General features: G+C 33.2%; 1 long non-coding RNA gene across 1 annotated transcript; it reads right to left on the bottom strand.

Moving 5' to 3' along the window:
- Positions 1 to 350: 350 nt before the first annotated feature.
- LOC118497081 lies at positions 351 to 15,427 on the bottom strand. Its single transcript, XR_004899635.1, has 3 exons — positions 15,059 to 15,427; positions 6,065 to 6,072; positions 351 to 362 (listed from the first exon to the last, which is right to left on the bottom strand). It is a non-coding gene; the product is annotated as an uncharacterized LOC118497081 (long non-coding RNA).
- Positions 15,428 to 22,212: the final 6,785 nt, after the last annotated feature.

Genomic DNA, 22,212 nt, shown 5'->3' on the forward strand with positions numbered 1-22,212 from the left:
TACCCTGTTTTGGGTAAAGTTTCTATATGCTTCTATTTTGGGCATACACACAATTTCCATTTTTCATCCATTTTTTTAAAATTTAAAATATGGGAAAATTGTTGCTTTCAGCAACATAAGTTTAACTCATTTTTCTTCTCTAATCATACCATTTTTTCATATTATAGTCAGAGAAATAAAAATAACTTAGTGTTTGAATCTTTACCATTTAGTCCCCTTATACCTCCCTCTGCACCCAGCAATCACCCCACTGTTGTCCATGCCCATGAGTCCTTTTTGCTTGATCCCTCCATCCCCTAACTCTCCCCCCACTGGCTATCATCTGTTCTCCATCTATGAGTCTGTCTCTGATCAAAATTAAACTGTCTTTATTCCAAGGCCAAGAGATAAGGAAAGAGAAGTGGTTAGGAGATGAGACTAGGAGCCATTCTTGCAGTGATGGAATATACACACAGCCAAGCAGGGTTTTGAACTGACCTCAGTCCCCATCAAGATCCAAACCAGTGTGTGTTTCAGACACCTGGACTCTCTCTCCTTCAGTAAAGGTATGGAAAATAGAACTGTAACTCATTCCTGCCTCAGCACAGTGTTAATTGTATTTGTCTTTTACATTCTGTTATTTAAAAGTCTTTTTTTTTTAGAACCAATGCTGAAGATAATTCCCTTCTTTCAAAGCTCTTTTTATAATTTAAATTTTTCTTCTTGGTTTTATTCACTTTTTGAATGATCAGATATTTTTATCTAACCATTCTCATGGTAATTAAAACATGTATTATATTTGACTTAAATATAGAAAACTAAGATTTATCCATGGGTGGCATTTTAATCTTTCCCATTTATTTTATTCCTATAATCTTACTAATTTTCAGTTAAAACTTATGAAAAATAATAATTAACCACAAAGATTAATGTTAAGACCTTCTGAGGAATTAAGAAAAAGGAAACATTTAATAAGTACCTAGGTGTAGAGTAATCTGCCTGCACACATATATGTGTGTGTATGTTGTTTTTTTATTAAATGCAAATAAAGTATGAACAAAGCATATATAGTGGCTCAAAGAGATTAAGTAAATTATTGAGGTTCATGTCTAGAGTTAGTAGAACTCCAAAGTCCAGTTTTGTAGCACAAATATGCAGTATCCTTCTTATTGTAACTCTTGTCATTATTGGAAATGTTGCCAACCAGATGAGCATCACCCTAAACTGATGGCAGTATCAAAAGCTGTTGTTAATAAATGACATCATCTGCCATTTGGTAGGAGGGAAATATCACTTTACTTCTTGAATGTCAGTGTTTCGTTATATTTGAGATTTTCCTTTTCCACTGTTAAAACCTACTATATGATTTTTTCCATAGCCTTACTTTAGTGGGCTTACCTTCCTCTGAAACAATATGGTGAAGTGTGTCATGGTGAAAAGTTAAATGCAGAATACTGATTTCTGATTGAATTTACCTCTAACTGTATTAAATGATCCTTTCTGGCATGAGTTTTTAAAGAGAATACTTTTATCTAGCTCTTAAATATTTAAAGGGCATTTTGTAATTTGACTAACACTGAATGCCTTATCTGAAATAAATGAGGGAGCATGATTTATCTGAAAAAGGCTGAAGAGTATAATGGGAAAAAAAAAAGTGAAATTTAGATTTAAAAAAATGCAGCAAACAGCAGCAGCACCTTCATGACCAGTAAGAATGCAAAGCACTGATGGGTTTTTTCCTTTTCTCAAATAATTAAAGTGTTAACTAAGGTCTTGCCTCTTAATGTCTAGATGTTTATTGCTCTTCCTTGCCCCAAATTCATGTCCCATCAAAGTCTAAAGTCTTCCTCACAATTTCTTCATATTCCTGAACTATGTGTGAGAGTGGGGGAATGGAACAAAGCAAGTCATTGTTTTTCTTTGTAGACAGTGACTCTAAGCTAACTTTTCCTCAATTTGTGAAAAATATTACCATTTAGCTTGATTTTACTTATATGGACATGTAAGCTCACATATTTATTCATATATACTTTCTTTTTTATTACAGCCACACATATTAATATTTTATTATAGACTGGGCACTCAATTTGAGATTAAGTAATCCCAGAGCTATCTCCTACTGTTCATTGAGTTAGTCTCTTAAAACCCTATTAAGTTTAGTTAGCAATCAGTGTCAAGTCAGTACAACTAATAATAATCCTGGGCATTAACTTCAACTACTATGGGAAAAAAATCTGAAAGTAGACATTTTGTAGGGCCACTATTCCTAACATGTTGATCACAATAGAAGCAGTAAATTTTTACTAGAACACAAGATCTAAAAAAAAGATTTCCCAAGTCAGCCTTAGGTATAAAAGCATGTTTCCCTAGAAACCAGGAAAAAAAAACACATGCATAGAAATACAACGGATGGTTTAGACTGTTTCTTTTTGGCTAGGGGAATTGGGGATTTTGTTGCACTCTAGCAATTTCAGGTCTAGGTTTCATAACTCTTTGGTTCCCCCTGTCTCCCATGAGGATCTAAAGCCACTGGGATAGGTTGCAAACACAATCTATTTTTATCCCTCAAAAGACTGAAATGATTGTCCTATAAATCTAAGCTTTGCTTTTTTAACATCACTATAGATTTCAAGTTTTTGTGATTCTTTCTGCACATATTACTTCTTTGTGCCATGGAAAAATGAACCAAATTGACATGAAATGACACTTCCAACATTTCATTAAAAATCTTGTACTGAAAAGGACACCAAAAGATCCTCTTTAAGGATTGTCCTGTACCCATTTAAAGCTTTGTGCATTTGTTTAACAGGGGAGAAAAATATTAGTCTTTTCAAAACACTACCATGTCAAGCACTCACTCTGATTGCTAAACAGAAATACTACTGGGGGAAAAAATTCACAGTTTAAAAATCAGTTCTTTTGCAAGGCCACTCATAAGCATTAATACTGTATGACTCAGGACAAAAAAAATCATACAAAAGATAGGGACAATGATTTAACCCCAGTTTCTATCTGGCTTAAGAAAACGGTTTTGTTTTTGTGTACTGCTGGCTGTGAACATCACAGTTTTTATTGGAATGCATGATTCAACTATTATTCTCCATTTTAGACTTTCAGTTACTGATTAGAAGGCCTGTTACACTCGGGGCCATTTCTCTTTTTCCTTGTCTTTGCCTACTCAGTGTTCCTACCTTTACTGTGGGCTAGCCAGTAGAGAATAATCTATTTTTCCCTCTGACCCAAATAATTTTATATGTGAAATCCAATTATGAAAAAAGATGTCAAGTACAGTCTTGAAGGAGAAAGGATTTAAATCTCAGTGAGGCAGCAAAATAGGTGAGTAGGAACAAGGCTGGGAGAGGCCTATTTTTATTCCTACAGAGCTTTACTGAGACCTCATGCTAAGGCATACTGCTAAATAAGAAGTGTTTAAAAATGTACAAGTTAATTGGAGAAGGAGTTCTGGGATTTGTATGTATAATCTTTGTTATGTACCAGCTATAAGTAACTATTAGGTATTACCTATTTTAAGCCTTGGGTTTTTAGCATCAACTGACAGTCTTATTCTTAAACCCATTATGCATTGTCCTTAAGTTAATTCACTGGGCCTTAGCAAGGCAAGACACAAACACCAAGGTCCATCTTTTCACTTTCCAGAGTATTATATATATATTTTTTAATTTTTAACTATATTTCAAAACTGTTATTGCAGTAAAAAACCATGAGGTCATTTATGCCTCCTCAAACGCTTTAGCACATAGCCTAGTTCTAATTTAGAATAAAATGTATTTTTGATTAGAAACACAAATTTGGCCTAATTAAAGAAAAATAAAAATGAAGTTTGTTAAGGACATTTGTTTACAAGGAAAGTGTTTCTCATTATTTAATTTTGACCTGAAGCTTTTGATAATGGAAACAATAAAGGATTTATGAACTCTTTATGAATTTATAACAATAGGGGAATCCCTAAAACTTAAGGAATACTCTAATGATTTTTTTCTCATCTTCCCATTCTTCATTAGAATATCCAGCAGCAAATTTTGTGGATTTGCAGCCTGTGTGAAAGAAGGTGAATGGATTAAGCAAAAAAAAAAAACAACATACATATATATAAAACATATAGGTACAGACAATAGTGTGATGATAGCCAGAGGGAAAGGGGGCTGAGGAGCAGGTGGAGATGGGCAAAGGAAGGAGAATAGGGATGAAAAGGAACAATACTTTGGGCAATGGGTGCATGATGATGCAGTGTACAGATGATGGTTTGTTGAGTTGCCCACTTAAATCCTGTTTGGCTTTAATGAACCAATGTCACCCCAATAAATTCAATTAAAAAAGACTAGCAGTAAATTTATTAATTGGTTGGTATTTATTCACTATACTAAAATAAGAATGCAATAAATATCATCATGGTTGGGAAATAAAATTAATTACTGTGATTACATGAAAGAAATCCTTACCTTTGATAACAAGAACAGGTTTATCACTAAGACATCTTATTTTACACAAGTAATTCAATAATTTTGTAGAAGAAATCCAGAAGTTATACAAATTGACCCAAATCACAGACATACTTATTAGAAGAATGGGTTTACTTTTTTCAAAAGGACTTTCACATAGACACCATTTAGCACACGTGGGCAACTATTTAGGTTACAAAAAAAAAATAATGGTCATCAGTTACCATGTAAAAGCATAAAGACTTTCCTTATGTTTTGGGACAAAAAGAAGGAAGTAACACAATCTGCACTTTATTATTTTGTATCAAATACAAAGCTTTTTCTAAACTTTAAATCCAACTGAAAGCAGCTGCTGGAAAAATATCATTACACTGTACCTTAAGCTGCAAAAACCAATTTAATGGTAACATTTTATTTTGCTCATATGGTCTGCTCTTTCCTTCTGTTTAAACCAGTAAAGACTATGAAACTGTATCTGGATGAAATCACTGGTAGGTGAAGGCCCATGACCAAAAACATTCTTTCAAGATTACAAGGTTATAGTTGAATGGGACTAACAAGAGAGGTCTCCCAAAGACAGGAAATAATATTACATCATTCATATACATAGCCATGCTTTCCCTTTCCTAGAGATGGAAAGAAAGTTTATTATTCAAAAATATCAAAACATAAAACATGAGCATTGCTTTTGAAACATATGCTATGATTTTCCATTTGGCTTATTTCTATTTTTTAAATGAAATAACCACTTCTCTAAACGTTCAGTTCAAAATTTTTTTATAAAAATTTCTAAATTTTGAACATTTTATTTATATTTCCAGAAATGAAATGAAAAAGGAGAAAATTACTTATACTTTTGTAACATATTAATACTATCACAAACAAAACTTAAAAAAGTAAGCAAAATTTGACAGTAAGGCCGACCTAGCTTTTTCAAAAATAAGAGTGTTTTACTTTAGAGAGACAGTTTTCAAAAATGAAAGCAATAACTGCTCTTGAAATTGATCCAATACTCATAAATCTTTATCAAAAAAACCTTGGAACCAGATTGTTTAATCTAACACCAGCCTTTCTTGAACACAAAGGTTAGAAATCTCTTTGCCTCCTGTCTCACTAATTTTTATTTTTAAATTTTTATTCTTAACTGATAACATGCTTTTGCTCATTCATTCACCCATTCATAACTTACACTTTGTCTCTGAAAAGGGCTTCTAATAAAATTATAGATAACAAAATGTCATTGACTTAAACTGTTGATTAAAACAAAGAGAGGGAGCAATCCAAGTTAGCATTGTTACTGTGATTTGAGCTTCATTGCATCTAGGAACCTAGCAAAGTGCCTTTGTAATGACCTTCAGTGCAGTAAACTAAGCACCTGCTGTGGATTGTAGTTATAACCTTTACATAAGTGAGACAAGTCTTGCTACTTAGGAATGGCTCCCAGGTGGTCCTAGCACAGCCTGGTCACATCTGCTAGGTCTTATGAAGATGAGGGTGTTCTGTATGCTGGCACTGTGCCACATGACCTTGCTGAAAGCTTTATACAAATAAGAAATGCAAAAATACCCAAGATATGGAGGGAGGGAGACTTCTAAATTAAAAATGCAATACTGTGTGCCTTCAACAAGTAAAGCTTTTTCGGTGGCCCTAAATTTCCCTGACTCTTAAATGAATTTGTTGGACTAGATTATTTCCAAAGATTTGCCCTTCTATCCAGAATACTTGGCAAGCATTTAATTTTACCATTGGTAGCCTGTGGCCTACATGGAGCCTATTATTTTTTTCATTCAACAAAAAGCTCCTCTAGGACTTGATGGACAGAATATAATCTCTATTTGCCTGAGCTCAGAGTTCTAGTAGGAGAGGCAGACATGTAAACAAATTATAAAAGAATAGAAAAAATTGCTCCAATACTTTTATTTGCTGGCATGTTGAAGGAAGTATTTACACCTGGTAAGATCAAGAAAGCAGCTGTTTTGAAAATAAGAGTTCAGGAGGTAATCAGTATTAAAGGAAGAAAAGTGGAGGACTATTTCTAGTATAGAAAATGGTCTGTGTGAAAGCAGAAAGTGAGGGAAGGTTGGAAAGTGAAAATAGTTCTTTTTTTTAAGATTTCATTTATTTTTATTTACTTTTAGAGGGGTAAGGGAGGGAGAAAGAGAGGAAGAGAAATATCAATGTGTGGTTGCCTCTCATGCGCCCCCTACTGGGGACCTGGCCCACTACCCAGGCATGTGCCCTGACTGGGAATCAAGCCAGCAACCCTTTGTTTCACAGGTGGGTGCTCAATTCACTGAGCCACGCCAGCCAGGGCTGAAAATAGTTCTTAAAAGGTCAGCGATGTTGGAATGCACTGAAAATGGGAAAGTGGCTTAAAAAGTGAATAGAGGCCAGATCATTAAAAAGAATTTCATGAGAGACTGTATAGTTCAGGACTTAGGGTCATAGACCCAAAGTCCAGTGCCTGGAATTGATTTCTGACTTAGTCATTTATATGGTCTGTAACTTACACAAATTTATTTAACTCCTATTAAAGTCAGTTCTACAAGTGCACAAAGGCAATTAGATTTATCTCATAGGATTATTCTAAGGAGTAAATTAAATAATGCATACTATAATTGAAATATCAATTAGACTCCAAAACCTGAAAAATTGTAAATTGAGGTGCCATATCATCACATACAGAATTTTGAAAGAAATTTCTGAACACTGGTAATCTTCTAAAACTTTTTACCCTTTTGAAGCTGTTTACATGCTTAGAATAAAGAGAGACGAGGAGGGTTTCTGAAGAAATTTTATGAATAGAAATAATTGCCAACCTGCAAGCATCTGTTCTCATGGGAGTAAAGGGTAAAGTGGTGCTACCTCCATCAGCTCAAGCCTGGAGAGGTGAGCTGCAGGTGAGAGCATCCCAGCTGGGCACAGCTGAATTATTCATGAAGGCATTCCAGGAAAAGCAGTCAGCTTCTAGACTCTTCTGGGTGAAGGTACCAATGAGCCCTCCAGGCTGAGGCTAGCTTGAGCAGTCAGGTAGAAGAAGATCTGTTGTTATATCAGGTCCATCTTGGTTGGAGACACACACACATGCATATATACACATATATATATATATATAATCACCAATTTTATATGGACTATCTATATATGGCTATTCTATACATAGATATAGTTATATATATATATATATATATATTCAAAATTGAGGCTGCGTTTCTGACTTAAGTTATTAAAAACTATCTTTTTTCCTGAATAAAACTTTTTAATTTTTTTTATTTTTAAATGTATTTTATTGATTGTACTATTACAGTTTTACCATTTTTTCTTCCCTTTATTCCCTTTTGCCCTGCACCCCTCCCTCCCACCAGCATTTCCCCACTCCTTAGTTCATGTTCATGGGTCATACATATAAGTTCCTTGGCTTCTCCATTTCCTATATTATTCATAACCTCTCCCTGTCTATTTTGTACCTACCATTTGTGTTTCTTATACTCTGTACCCTTTCCCCCATTTGCTCCCATCCTCCTCCACACTGATAACCCTCCTTTAAAAGAAAAAGATTGTATGTATTTTTAGAGAGATAGGGAGAGAGGGAGAAAGGGAGAGAGATATAAATGTGTGAGAGAAACATAATCATCAGTCAGTTGCCTGAGGCATGCCCCTGACTGGGAACCGGGCCTGCAACTCAGGCATGTGCCCTGACTGGGATTCAAACTGGGGACCTTTCTGTTCACAGGCCAACACTCAACCCACTGAGTCACACCATCCAGGGCTAAAAAGCTATCTTTTACTTAAGAAAAGACAGTCAATTCATGGGCCTGCAAGCTTCATGAAAAATATTTTGTAAAGATGGTGTAAGACAAAAACAAAGTTTAATTTGGGTTATGCCACAGACTAACTTCCTCCACATACCAGTTTTACATTAAAGCACCAAGAGGTGTGATTGGTACATAGTGATTAATTATTGTAGCCTTAGCATCTATGCTCAGCATATGAAGTGTGTCCTGAACACACTGGGAAGCCATTCAAAGGAGAGAAAATGATCAGGTTTATATAGCAGAAGTTAGTTATGAGCTGAAATTTGGACAAGTGTGTTGAAGAGGAGGCCAACAGAAAGCTGTTTAATGACCTGAAAAAAATGTTGATGCTGGTAATAAAGGTAGTAGCCAAAGTAGACGGAGTAGCTGGTATGTATTTGAGAGGTGGAATATAGAACCCTGGGACATATATTGAAATGAGGAACACGGGATGACGTTTCTGCTTTTCCGGCTTGCGCAATGAGAAACAAATAAAGAGGAATCAAGTATTTTATTGGTAGTATTGTTGAGTTTGGGATCTTTCTGAGAGTCTTAAATAAACCCAAGCAGTTGGACATATTCATGCTCATGAGTCAAGACTGTATTAGAAATAAAAATTGAAATGTATATGTGTTTATCTGGCAATAACATGCATGAAACCATTTACAAATATCTATGCAAAAGGGAAAAGAAGGTGAATGATACATCTATGTAATATTATGTCTAACAGTAGTATTATGTAGTATTATGGCTTCAGTTGAATTAGCAGATTTTCAATATTTTTTAGCTTATTTCAGGTGGAATATTGCAAGTCTAATATATAAAACAAAAAAAAAATGGAGCTACTTAAGTGGGGAGGAGAGTGACAAGAAGGCCCTGGCCTGCACAGCCAACCTTCATCCATTTTGAAAACCCCGTCATTATAGCAAAACATTCAATACTTTTTTGAAAATCACTGATGGTATATAATTTCCCATATTTTTAATTTTATAGAGATGTAATTAATATATCAAAATAAAAAATGGTTATATTTTTTTCATGCAATTTGTTGAGTTTGGAGTATGCATATAACTGTGAAATCATCACCCCAATCAAAATAACAAACACGACTATCACCCACAAATGATTACTCCTGCCCCTTTATTTTTGTTTATTTGTTTTGAGGTAGGAACACTTAAACACGATTTACCTGCTTAACAAAAAAATTTAAGTATATAATAATTAAATGTTAACTTATAGTGGTAATGCACTATTTTGTACATCAAATTTCTAGAATTTACTCATCCTGCATAATTTAAACTTTCCACTTCCACTTGATGCCTCATAATCTTCTCATTTCATATACAAGAAACTGATAATAGGAAAATTGAGGTGATTTGCTTACAGTTGCACACAACCCAGTCCTGTTTAGGTATGATTATAGAACTCAATAATGGTAGTATCAAAATTTCACAATTGAAGGATTTATTACCTTTAAACCTCTTTATTTCTTGGAACCATAGAGCAAACTTTATTTTTAATATTACTGTTTATGGTTTCTATGTTTACTCCTGAAATAGCTCAGGTTCCTGTTAAGACTTAAATGCTCCTGCTTCAAAAATAAAAGTTTATTAATAGGTTAGGTAATAAAAACTCTTCCTCATACCTCTGTGTTCCAAAAGCAACTAAATATGACTTTCTTATATATCATTTATATATAACTTTCCCATCTTTTATCTTTTCTCTACAGTCCAACTTCTATGCACCAACTATAAGGATCTTCATAAAGTGAAAAATAGATCATATCATGACTGTATTTGCATTCATTTTTTATGGATTTCTATCACAATTAGGGAAAAATGCAAAATTTTAGCATGGGTTTTAATGATGTATGCCTTGCCTACTCCTTTGCATTATCACACTCTGTGAGACCTTTTATTAACAACTTTTGTTCTTAAACATATCAATCATGCCAATAACTTAGGCCATTGTACTTGTTTCACTTTCTTTCTAGAACATTCTCTTCTGAAAATTTCCCATAGCGGGTCCTTCATTCTTCAGAAATCAGCCCAAAGGCAAACTCCTTTTCTATCTTCTCTTCATTATAACTTTAGTGACAATTTGGGGGAGAAGGATTTGATTTCCACTCCGTGCATTGACAGTCACTTGTATAACCTCAGGCCCATGAATTTTCTAGGCTTTTTTAAGTTGAAAAATAGGGTAGCATTGCTTTTTAGTCAGGGTTGTGTGAGAGTTCAGGAAGTGGGAGCTTTCCTTTAAAGTTTTAATGAACAAGTTCTAATGGAGTCTAATGTTTCTGAGGTTAAATAATTTAAAAAATTTTAAGTGGTTATAAGATTTGAATAACATAAAGTCACTGGTAAATTTTTCAAGAATTATTACTTTAGTGTGGTATAGACAATGCAGATTCAGTATACTGAGGACTGAATTGAGCTAAAAAATGGAAACAAGAGAGTTAAATTATTTCAAAAAGGTTGATGGCTATTTAAGGGAGAGATATTGAACAAAGCCTGTAGTAACTGTAATATTGAGGGAACATGTACTAAGATGGAGGAGACTTTCAACTGTAAGAGAGAGAGCTAATATAGAGAGGACGTTTGAAAATATAATCACGTCAATAGCCTAGGGGAGGGGCTCAGCAGCACATTTTCTCTCTGGAAAGAGGTGAAGATGTCAGAATTTGGGACTTCATGGGTTGAACAGGCTGTACATACAAATATCCTCTTCCCCATCTCTTTCTATTGAACCCTCTCTTTTTATTGGACCTCACTTGTTTTTACTTTAGGTCCACCCTGATGCTGTGCTACAAATGCAAACTACTCTACTATAATGAACCAGGCTTCTGTACATAGTAACCTGCTTCTGTATTAGAAAGGGCCTTGATTATTACAGACAGACTCCAAATAAAGATCTGAGGAACATGACTAATTAAGGATGCCAGACTACTAACGAGGAGTAAATGTGACTTAAAGGAAACCAGCCAGGCAAAGGAACAGACAATAGTTACTCTAATAAAAAAAAATAAATAAGAGACTTTAATGATCCTCTAGAGCTAGTGTCTGTATCAGTAAACCTTTAAAATTTGTTACGTATGTTCTTTCAGGGATACTTTGGCTTCTTTACATAAAATTCCTTGGGAAGACTCCAGAAGTCACAGTTGCTATATGTAAAATTTTGTCATTTCTTTGCTTGGTTAATATGAATACTTGAATTATATGCTGAACTATAAAATATTGCAGCCACGGTATCCTGGAAATGTAATATAAGCTGAAAATCAGGCCATCCATCTTTTGTTAATTCCTCCGAATGCTTTGGTAATAAGGTATATTTTTATGAGGGAAAAACATTCAATATGTAACATGTCAGGGCTTAATACCACATGGGAAAATGCTTTATAAATTGTAAGGTGCTGCTCATATATGAAATGTTATATATTCATGGAGAGAGAAAAATAATTAAGATACATTGGCTATCACCAACACTTAAAAAAAATAAAAAGAGACTTAAAAAAGATAGCTTGGCATCAAAAGAAATGTCCAAAAGACTGAATATCACAAATTTTTAATGGTAGAATCTTCAGACTTACAAATCTTGGTGTTAAAATCTTGGTCTTTGTGGTACAGATGGAAAACATAAACTGTGAAAGAATTGAACAACCAAAAATTAAATGAGAAATTAGAATCAAAGGACAAAATAAATCATAAGTTTATTTTTTATGAACATGAAACAGATTATTTTCTCTATGTGATTTAGCTTTCTTCCATTTGAATCCACTCTATCTTAATAGTATTCCAATTAGCTAAATATTAATAGTAATGTACTGTAAAGTAGGCTTAACCCTTCTCAGAATGTCTTTGTTTATTTTGGTCCTCAAAGATTCACATACATAATACAGAGAAAGGGGAAGAAGGCACATATGTTCATTGTTTGTTCATGGCCTATGCTTGATTAGGATGCACAAAATATTATCTCTTTATGTGTACGCATCCTAATTATGCTTCTAAAGTTTGTCTTATTTAAAAGAAGTGGAGACAGCTGTAAAAAAGCCATCCAAGTATTTGTGCATCAAAAATACATATTCATAATGGAAAATTACCCACCAAAACTGTGTTCCTTGCAAGGGACAACATTATAGTTTTGTAAAAGTTAAATCCTGTCTTTTTCGTGCTGTTACCGTGTCACTCCTGATGGGACACAGCAGGATAGTCAGTGAAGATCCTTAAAATTTGGGTCTTTGAATGTTTAAACATATTGAATGTAAGAACCAATTTTAAGGATGTAAATGACTAAAACAGGAAGCTGCAGACTGCTCACTAAGAACATTCATTGACACATTTAATCTGCTATTCATTTCACACCCCATGTATAGAACATTGTGTCCATTGCATGGTATTTAGAATGAGGCATACTTATAGTACATTACACTTTCTTAAATAAGAAAAATTATAATTTTCAACCAGACATTTTGGGGATTATCTTAGTTTGAAATCTAAGATAAATTGAGCGAGTGAGTATAGGTATCTTAATGAAGCTTATGTGACTAATCTTGCACTTTGGTATGTCTGGGTATCAGTTGCAGAGTGACAAGAACACATGAGACCAGGAAGTTCAAGCCCTGATTTCTCCACTTCCTACATGTACTTCCTCTTTGAGCTTCAGCTTCCTTATTCTGGAATGTGGTTAAAAAAAAATCCCCGTCTACCACAGAACTTTGTGTGTCTTAAATTAGATGGAATATGTAAGGTATCATTAAACTGTAAAACACTGATTAAATGGGACAGCATGTTATAATTCAAATTGCTAGTATTTGTGTCAACAAATGGACTTGGAGCAGTGTAAAAGCTCTGAGATCTTTAAGTTGTAAATAATTATTTACCTCAATTTTATCAAATGTCAAGGTTTAAGAGGGTAGATGAGTTTATATTCTTTGCTTCATTGCTAGATGGTAGAAAAATACATTTAGAATAGCCTACCAGTTGCATAAAATTTTTTGAAAATAATAATTATAATTGCTATTTTTTCTCATTTTAAAAGGATTGATTAGCAAATTATAGTTCCTCACGCTTTATTATATTTTTGGAAAAATGCCTGCAAATATAAATGTCACACAAGGATATAGCACCATATTACTAGATCCTTAATCTGTTGAGGTAAGAAAAGAAAGCCGGATATATTTCTCATTACTTTATTTGCTTTCAATTTGCAGGATTAGAAAGTCCACTGTAAGAGTACATCTGTGATTATATCACATTTCTTTAAATTAGTTTTTAAAGTTCTAAGTCAAGAATTCTTAACATTTTGAAAATTAGAATTTATACCATTATTGAATGTAGTTGATGGAAACCTCTTTAATGCTTCTGAAAGCTATATACTGTAACAATTTAAATTTTATTAAGTAAATCATAGTTAAGTTGGAGAAAATTATATTTCTTTAAAATTACTAAAGTTGTATGAGAAAATTATAAAACTCATATTAAACACAAAGAATGTTTTTTCAGAGTGTCAAGGAAACCTTCAGGAAATGAATAATTCAGACCCTGTATTCCTTTCTATTTCTCTGCTTGTATCAATTTTCACACACCATTGGCTTGATCATATCTACCTTCAATACTTTCTTTCATGTCTACTAGGATTGATAATATTTACTGTCCACTTGCTACAAATGTTACTGAAGTTTTTTGTTGTTGCTCTTTGTTTTAAAAAATGAGTTTTTTAAAGGGATTTTTAAAACATTTCAAAACATTATTACTATGTTTATGTTATTTTTAATATTTTTAAAGGTTAGTTATTTATTTATTTTTAGGCAAAGGGGAAGGGAGAGAGAAAAACAGGGGTAGAAACATTAATGTATGGTTGCCTCTCATGTGCCCCCAACTGGGTATCTGGCCCACAACCAAAGCATGTGCCCTGACTCGGAATTGAACCAGTGACTGTTTGATTCACAGGCTGGTGCTAAATTCACTGAGCCACACCAGCCAGGGCGATGTTTATTCTATCATAAAGAAATAAAGTCCAAATAAAGTGTAGTGATCAGCACTCTGTGGAAAATTTCTTTTCTATCAACAGATCTAGTATGAATCCTTCTTGCTCTTAATGGTTCAGTGGCTACACTTACTTTTTTTCAATACTTGAGTCAGAGTGTTTAGAAATATGAGTATGTGTTTTTAACTGCAATTCACTTTGCATCTCATATGACCTTTTTCCCTGATACCACAACAACTTCCTGCAACATGACAGTGAGTCACATGTTGGAAATGTAATAATGAGTCCTTAGAGAGTTTTTATAGAAGCAAGGATAACATTGTGTATAAAATAAAAAGCAGGTGCTGGGAGGGTGATGGAACTAGTGTTATGTACTCTAAAGATTTTAGTAGGAACTGAAAGAGATGTTCAAATGTCAAATCTGAGGGACAACTAGGAGAAAGGTGGGAGGAATCCTGTAATTACAAAGCTAACAGGCTAGAGGCTCTTGCCTCAAGAAAAGGCAAAAAGCAGGAATTTCAATTTCCTAGGTGGGCAATCATAGTATGTAAATTGAAATTGAGTAATTCTGTTAGTGTATTTAGAAAATGCAGCCCTGGCTGGTGTAGCTTAGTGGATTGAGCACGGGCTGGGAACCAAAGTGTCCCAGGTTCGATTCCCAGCCAGGGTACATTCCTGGGTTGCAGGCCATAACCCCCAGCAACCGCACATTGATGTCTCTCTCTCTCTCTCTCTCTCTCTCTCTCTCTCTCTCTCTCTCTCTCCGCTTCCTTCCCTCCCTAAAAATAAATAAATAAAATCTTTAAAAAAAAAAGAAAAAGAAAAAGAAAATGCTTCCCAAACTGTTCATCCCATCTACTTTTATGATTAACATAGCCACAAAGCTAACTGGACTTTGATGAATTAGTGGTGTCGATATGTTAAATAATAATGTTTTAAATATTCACTTCTCTTCAGTGCAAAACACAAATAAAAGATGCTGCATATGTTAAATGAGCAGTGAAATGCATCCTTTTTACCAAAAGGCTAGAGAAGGAAAATCATTCACTTTTTAATAAATGTGAGGCATTGCTTTCTCACTTCATGAACATCAACACAGTTAAAGAAATAGGTTGTGAACATAAAGTTTCATGTGTCACCCAAGGCTGCATTGTTTGTCAGTGGAAGTATGAGGACTGAAAGTCAACACTTAGACCTCAGATGATTCCTTCATTTTATTTACATATAGATAGATGATAGATGATAGATAGATAGATAGATATAGGTAGATATAGATATAGATTTTTTGGTTTGTTTTTTCCTATAACTATAACTGGATTTTTTTGCTCAATAATTATATTTTCCCAATGATTAGTTGGCTAATATGTTTCAGAAGAAATTGAGAATTAGAATTGTTTTCCCTTATTCCTAACCATATCTTAATATTCCCAAGGCAGAACACCTCAAATAGATAATCAGTGGTTTATTATGTTAACTTTATTTAGAATATATCCATCAGTAGATTAAATATAGGAACACTTGAGATTGTTCTTCTTTATCTAGAAGAAATGCCTCATTTAAACAAAACATTTTCTAGGTTCATTTCAAAGGATTCTTGTAAAAAATCAATTCATTTTTTCTATTAATTCAAATTACTTGAAACTTTTAAAAATAAATATTACTTTTGTATAGTTACTAAAAAATGAAAGACAAATCTTCTTCCTCTAAATATTAAATCTTCCACTACTTTCGGAAGTTTATTAGCTAGTGTAAGCAACTTCCCCACAGTTTGCTCTGCCCTCAAATCCTGATGCTCCCTGGTAGAGCCACGGAGCTGCAGAACTGAAATTTGACAGATTGTCATACATACCCCCATGGATGTGGGATGTACTTACTTGTTACTGAGACAGAGTATATTCTGTACTTGAGGGATAAGTGACTCGGGAAGCTGGAAAGTAGCCACTTTTCTGTTCTCCACCCTTCCTGACATTCCATTTTGCACTAGAGATAGCGTTATCATCAAATCTTTTCAGTGGTACTAGGTGTTCAGTGGTGAAGCTAAGATTGGGACCCACTTATCTTTGACACCAAAATTCATGTCTATTTACTTAAAGCACACAAATGAGTATGGCTTGTATCTTAGAGTTAAGACTTGAGTTTGTGTGCCCTTGCTTTATCACTTAATAGCTGACATTAGCCACGTCACTTGGGGCCCATTAGCCTCAGGTTTTTATCACAATAGTGGGCGTAAGATTTAAATTACAGAATTGCTAGAAGATTAAATGAGCATTTCTAACATGTAGTACAAATGGGGATCTTTTTGTTTGTTTTTTGCACCCCTACAATACACTGAAATGACATTATGACATTATATGTAAGCTAAGCTAAGTATACCAGTTATTTGTTTAAGTTGTATGCAAACAAAATTCAGATTATTGTTTTTAATTGAAAAATGTATTCAACTTAGTGATTTTTAAAAGGCTTTACTGTAGGACAAATAGCTATGTAGTTACATAAGTCAACATAGTAATATCTATTACATATCAAATATTTGTAAATTTAAGTCTTTCTACTTCATATTAGATTCTTAATTTTACATGGTAGGATTTTTATCATTTGACACGTAGCCCATCAAAATTAGATAGATGATTGTACCTCCTTAGTCATTTATTTAATTATAATGTCTGATACATGCATGCTCAAAAAATTGATGAATGACTCCTGTGCTAATTTAGAACTCTGAGAATTATATAATTCAGAGTTTCTAAATTTAATAATAGAGTCTATAATATTAAGACCGTGTCCATCTTCCAGTCCCCACATTGACTTAACTCAAACATTCTAGGTGTATCAGTATCTAATTTATTTTTATAAGCATATCTTTATAAGCATGGGGGATTAGAAATAAGAAAGAGGGTATTTTCTGCTTTTTAATTTTTTTTTCTCATAGGGGAACTTAAGTTGTGAAGTGCATGAAATAATTTTAGAACATCCTCCCCAAACATTCTTCACTTAGGCATCTTATTCACAAGTGTTAAATCTACTTTAAGGCCTGAATTATCAAGGATAGCATAAATTGGGTAGCTGCCAAATGTCCATATCAGGTTATGCTGTGTAGACAGAACATGGATCCATAGGACTGCACAAATCGGCCATTCAGCTGTCTCACAGGTTATTTCAGCTACTGCCTATTTCCAACTATGTAGGCAAGAATATTCATTGCAATGAAAGATGAAGTATATTTTGGTTATTACATTGGTTAAACCTTTTTCTAATCCTGCCCTTTCCCATATACAAAACAGAACAGATATTTTATTCCTGAAATTCAGAAAAATACAATTCATAATTTTTTAAGTTGTTTATAGTTATAAACTTAAGAAAATTTTTAACAGTAATAAACATGACTATTCTTTATAAAATTTTTGACTATTCTTTTTAATTATATACAAATGTATTGATAAGAAGCCTCAGATCAAATTGTAAGAAGAAATAGCTCACATTGAAATTTCAGATTATATCTGTTAAAAATAAGTCATCGGATGAAGAACTGAATTTGCCAAATATTGCTGTCACTAGTTCAGATAACTTGACTAAAATTAATATGTAATATATTACACTATCTTTTACACCTTTCTAATGATTATACATAGTTATAAGAATTTGTATTAATCAACCATCTATTTTAAACATTTAGAAGTATTAAATTTTCATGCATGTTAAATTTTTTTGTTCAGTAAGATATAAAATATTAAATAAAGTAGTTCTATTATAATAAAAATGCTTTATGATATATGTTATACTCTCATTTGAAGGAAATGCAATCTAAGTAACTTACATAAAGTAAAATTTAATCTTAAACTTCCATTTCAAACTTTAAACATCTTTAGAAAGAGACATTTATTTCCATTCATCAAATTTATTTAAAAATTAAGAGCTCTCATTTTTTGGCAACTCTTGATTAAAAACTATCTTTTATATTTCAATCAAATTCAACTATATTAAAATGAATGAATATGGTACAACACTGTCCACTAAATTTATAACAAATATTTAGTTGAATATTATGGAAAGATTATGTTAATCTTGAGGTCCTATTCACTTATATTGTTAAAATAACTCTTTTTATCATATTACACATACAATTAGTATATACTAATTATACACCTGTATACATATTATGCATACACTAATTATACACACACACATATATATATATTAATATGACTGCACTTGTCAAGTTAAAAAGATTTAAAATTAGAGTTCCTTGTTTATGTGGTTGAATACATATTGCCTGAGTTTTGATCTTGCCACCAGATGGCAGGAAAAATCAAAGTCAAATAGTTGTATTAATCAGCCTGAGTAAGATTTCTTTTATTCATTTTGGGTATTTTTCTGTTTTTGATGCTATACACAAAGCCCAAAAACATTATAAAATGGACTATGAATAGACAATAATACCTGTAATTGCTGATAAATGTTTTCTATGTTTCAATGTAATCATGCTATAAATAACTTTTAATATACTCATACCATCATTGGCATCATGAGTTTAAAAATTATAAAGTTATCTTTTGAAACATTCAACTTGCTACAATAAGTGGAGCTGTCAATCCCAAGATTTCATTTGGTAAAAACAATATGTTTCTTAGCTTTTTTATGCACTGGTCTTCAATTAAAAGAATGACATGATAATAAAGTAAATAATCAATGAATAGTCAACAAAGAAATAATGGAAAAAATACTAAACTCTCACCTTGAACTTAGTTCCTTTTTGTTTAAGGCCAAATATGTACTTAGCCATGGATGATGTATATCTTACTATTTCACAGAGTAAACACTTAAAAGTCTTAGTGTAAAGCCACTTGACACCTTCTGTAAATAAACGCCAACTTAATCATAACACAGAATAAAGGCAGAAAGAAAAAATATTCCCCAAGCTGCAGTAAGGTTCTACAGTTGTTTTATATTGTTTACCTGCTTCTTTTTAATTTACTTCTTTCAGGAAAAGTTCAGAACTATTGACACTTAAAATTATGCATAAGAAAGAATTAAGGAAAACTTAAGAAAATCAAGTCAAAAAATTGGTGCCCATATTGTGGATGCATTTTTCATTGTTCTAACAATCATTGTGATTGCTTATGAAATCTACTTATTTCTTGATACAGAAGTTTTTAGAAATCTTACTTGAAATTACACTGTAATATCAAGGACAGGAATTGTTTCCTCCCTCTCTTAAAAAATGTAACTAGAATTAAATCATCCAATCAGGTCAGATTTGAGTCATCGATGTAATTGTTGCACAACAGTGTTCTTTGGCATATTACCAAATGAACTTTTATACAAAAATTTTTGCAAAGAAAAGCAGATATTCTTGATAAATTCCAGATTACTGCTTACTAAGACAATACGATACTGGAAGACTAACACGGAGTGTGGCCTTCTGGGAAAGTCAGGGAGTGTTTCCTTTAGAGGGCTCCATTATATGTCATTTCCTGACATTGCACAGAATGTAGCATTGCACTGTGTGTGTTAGGGTGAAGTCTACTTGTCACTCAAAATGAAACAGCCTCATCACCCAGAATTTCCTCTGAAACTACACTTAGACATTCTCTCTTTCCATGCATCTCGCTGTTTAATTGGCATAACAGTGGGTATTCAATGTGTGTAAGATTATAACTTTTCTTTTAAAAAAAGATTTTATTTATTTATTTTTAGACAGAAGGGAAGGGAGGGAGAAAGACTTGGAGAGAAACATCAGTGTGTGGTTGCCTCTCGCACCCCCTACTGGGGACCTGGCCCACAACCTAGGCATGTGCTCTTTTTTCGGATTGACCTTTCTTTTGGCGCTCAATCCACTGAGCCACACCAACCAGTGCACAACTTTAATTTTCTCTCTACGTGCCTTTGTCTTTTTTAAAGATGAGGCAAAAATGGAAAGTTTTAGGCTAAGTTAATATAAAAACATTAAGCTATTACTGGTAAAAATCTACAAGCTACAGATTAATAAGGATATTGCCATAGAAACTTCCAATGTTAACAAGAAGAGGGAGACTCTGACGTTTTGCAAAGATTTACTTTCTCCCCCCAAAAAACCCTTGCTAACTTGCACAAATGCTCACAGAGGGTCACAAGTGACCCAGTACACTAAGTTCAGACAAGTTGTGAATGGAAAAAAAAAATGACACCTCTGGTTAGTGGCAGATGAACGTTTCATCCATTATGCTGCCACAGGAAAAGCAGGTAGGTGTCTTGTCACTGCTGTCTGCAGGTCTTTCATTAGCAGCACCTCATACAGCAGTGCGGGTGGCAATAATACAAAATACAGTTGCCCTGGGCATGTCCTACTACATATTTTAGCTTTTAAAGACTATTAAAACTATTTTTAATCAATCATAAAATAACATTTATATTTCAAGCTGAGGGTCAATTAAAAAAGAATCACTAGGTTTAGAAAGGAAGCAAAGTAATAGGATAAAATCACCATGAGAACACCAGATTTATATGATCAATTGCACCACCATATACTATCTCGATGAACGTTTGTGAAAATGACAAACAAATGCTTTCAAATGCCCACAGCCTATTCATAAGGTGTGTGATACCTATCCAGATTGCCAGCATTATCTACAGCGGGATTCAGTTCCCCTTTATAGTTTCCATGACCTTACTTTTGTCCATAAAAATAAGTTTTATTACAGGTCACTCATACAGAGTAACATGCAAGTGGATTTATGTTATATATTCAATTAATTTTGTAAACATCTTAATTTATACATAATAATCTTGAATGTATTTGGTAAGAGGTTGTTCTGTTTTTCCAAATGTTGAACTTTTAAGCTCAACATGAGCTTAAAAGAACATGAGTGTGATCCTTATATGAATCATGTCATTCAGACTCAATTAGGATTAGTAGAAAAGCATGTTAAAGACAGATTCAAATAAGTAAATATAAAGGTGATTTTTAAAAATAGATTTGAAAAGAACAAGTTAAGCAAATGTTACTAAACTTATTTAGAAATTAGAATTATAAGAAAGGAACAGATTGCAAATTTTACCCATGTGATTGTCCCTTTATTTGAGAAAAATACAGTGTTACCAAATAAAGTAACAAAACAAGACTTCCAACATCTCATTGAGCAACATTGAAGAGGGGAAGGTAGGGGGGCAACACATAAAAATATGAAACTACGGTCCTATTTGCAATAAGGTATACAACAATGAAATGTGAACTCAGCATACAACTGGGTCATCAGTGATTTTTCAAATAAGAGTTTTGCCAAGGAATATTTCCTATGATACATTAGCTTTAAAATTTCAAACCATGTCAATTCATAAAGTAGTAGTGGATGTCAGAGATTGTAGAGAGAGCATAAGCAGAAGACATTAGCTCCTCCTGCATCAAATATTTATTCATATATAAAACAAATTTCTATCACCAGTCATATTTTATAAAAATCACTACTACTATCCTGGGTAAGAGTAACATGAATCTCAGGTTAATGATTTAGCTGCACTTATTCTACAATAATTTAGGGCTATAAACATCTGTAATCAATTTAAGAATTATTTGTGATAGCTGGGCAAATTTGTTCCAGAATGACTTGAAATTGACAACAGGGACTTTTCCTATGACTTTGATTACTTGTGGATCTGACTTTAAATATCACCCAAAGAGGATATTTTTGCTTCTCACAGGGGAAGCAAAAAAAAAAAAAATGTTGCTGTATGGAGCTAAGAGAAATGTTCTGTGTGTTGCACATATTTTTTTAACCCAGCAATTTTGTTTTGGGAGATTTATCTGAAATACGTACTATAATAAAACTGCAAAAATGTATTTACCAAGGTATTCATGAAAACAAATTTTTAGAATATTAAAAAGCTACAAACAAAGCCACTGTTCTATAAAACAGAACAGTTAGAAAAATTAAAGTGTTTTCATGAAATAGAATTCTTTCCACCTATTAAAAAGGGATGTGATTGGGACTTCCAGTCAAGATTGAGGGGTAAGTAAACACATT

This window comes from Phyllostomus discolor, chromosome 10, assembly GCF_004126475.2.
Source record: "Phyllostomus discolor isolate MPI-MPIP mPhyDis1 chromosome 10, mPhyDis1.pri.v3, whole genome shotgun sequence".
Lineage (NCBI taxonomy): Eukaryota > Metazoa > Chordata > Mammalia > Chiroptera > Phyllostomidae > Phyllostomus > Phyllostomus discolor.